Consider the following 2,500-nt stretch of genomic DNA (forward strand, 5'->3'; position numbering starts at 1 on the left):
CGATAAAATAAAAAAAACGACAATATAAAAATATATACTAATGTATATAGATTTATTTATTTATTCAAAAAGGGTGATACATCAAATAGGGGTGTAAGATAAGTAAGAACTTCTATACCATGTTGTTTCGAAGCATAGTGCTTCTCATCAGAAGTCGATGGAAGATAATATAAAGCATAATAATAGGGAGGCTACACCCCTAATGCTTGTATAAACCTTGCTGAATGTATGAATAAATCGATATGCTTATGTATATATTTTATACTGTTGTTTCCTTATTCTATTGATTCCTTATATAAGCTTCGATACAACTTGTTGTATTGTGTAGGGGGTTCATATTTAAGGATAATGCTGAGTTCATATTTAAAAAGATATTATGGGTAAATTCATATTGAATAGGGACGGCGGATATATATATATATAAATGATGAGGGGAAGAGACATTTATACAGTTTTGGGATTATTCTTTATCACACATATATTAGCGAGGGTGATAGGGTAATAGATGTGCAGTTCTTCAAACACAGAAGAGGAGAGATACATAGTGTGTAAGGTTGACATAAAGTGTATATTAAGATGATTAACAAATTACCTTCAAGTTTTTGGAATGACGACACGAAGACAAACAGTTACAAAATATCGATGGCGATTCTTTATTCATTGGACCGATCGAATGATGATGACGTCAGGAATTCAAATTCGGGATCTACATCTTTCAAAGGACACTGACTCCAATTCTATCTCTCTCTGACTAGCAGACTCAACTGTTCTGCCTCAACTCCCGACTGCTCTAATTCTAGTTCCTATATTGAGAATTACCTTTTTACTACGACGTCAGATGTGTGGTTCCGAAACGTGACCAACTCACTTGGCTAAGCACACATTTGTCCAAACCACACTTCTGCAAACAAAGAATTCTCAATTAACCTATTTTTAAACAAACCTATTTTAAGAATACATTTTTAATTTGTATTGTTCATTCTTTTTTACTGATATTTTCAGTTATTTCAGAATATAAACAATATATATAACTATTTATTAATAGGATTTTACAATAGGGTTTTAAAAAATTCCGATTCCAACATGCTATCTCTGAATCTTGCCTACAAGGTTCGAGTATCCTAATCTCATTATCACTTTTCTAATGTTCTTCTTATTTACATGAAAAAGGAAAGCCCTTTCCTGTAACTGTTGAGCTTTGTATTATCTTGATAACAATCGATTTTATTGTAGCAAATAATTGGCAATCAACAATTCCCTCACTAACCAACAATCACGTGGGGGTTAGCTCAGAAACCGACAAGGCTAATATGCTTGCCAGCCTATTTGCCTCAAACTCCACACTGGACCCTTCCAACCACCCCCTTCCTAACTTTCCTTTGTGGACAGACGCCACGCTAGATGATCTAAAAATCACCCCTGCTCAGGTGCATGCTATCATAAAAAACCTTGACACTTCAAATGCATGTGGACCCGATTTCAACCTCGCTATGCTATTAAAAAAGTGCTCAGCAAAAGTAGCTCCAGTTCTCTCCAAACTCTACAACAAATGCCTTAATGAAGCTTGCTTTCCGGACTGTTGGAAAACTGCTTCTGTGCTACCAGTATTCAAGAATTCTGGTGAAAGAACTGGCCCATCTAATTATCGCCCTATTAGCCTCCTCCCACTTTTCGCCAAAATATTTGAGACCTTAATTAACCATGCTCTAGTCCGTCACCTTACAGATGCTAAACTTCTGACTGACAAACAATATGGATTTAGACAAGCCCGTTCCACAGCAGACTTGCTCACTGTAATCTCTGAACGTATGTACCATTCATTGGACAAAGCGGGGGAGGCAGAGCGGTAACTCTAGATATATCTAAGGCTTTTGACAGGGTGTGGCATGAGGGTCTCCTAGGAAAAATTAGATCATACGGTACCAATGGTAGAATACTTAACATAACTAAATCCTTCTTATATAAGAGAAAAACTCAGGCTGTTCTCGACGGTCGTTCATCTAAACAACATGATATAAATGCGGGAGTGCCTCAGGGGTCTATCCTTGGACCTCTATTGTTCCTAATATTCATTAATGACCTCCGTGACAACATTGCCTCTGAGATGGGTATATATGCTGATGACACCAAACTCTATAGCAGGCACGACAGGAAAACAAATGAACATATATCTAAAGAAATGGCAGAAAAACTAGAGGATACCTCCAATCTGTAGTGGAATGTGGAGAAAAATCGATGCTCACATTCAATGCCGCCAACTCTAAACTAGTTTCCTTCAATAATTACAAGAAACCTTCTCTACCACCAATAGCAACGGCCAACGACTCTTTATCTGAGAGGTCATCTTTCAAACTGCTTGGTGTAACGTTCACAGGAAACATGAGTTGGAACAATAACATTGAAAGCGTTGCCAGGGCCGCTGCGAAAAACGTAGGCTCTCTCTACCATGCAAGAAAACTACTAACACCTGAAAGTACCCTGTACCTCTATAAGGCCACCA

This window comes from Euprymna scolopes, chromosome 27, assembly GCF_053919585.1.
Source record: "Euprymna scolopes isolate OS-2025 chromosome 27, ASM5391958v1, whole genome shotgun sequence".
NCBI lineage: Eukaryota > Metazoa > Mollusca > Cephalopoda > Sepiida > Sepiolidae > Euprymna > Euprymna scolopes.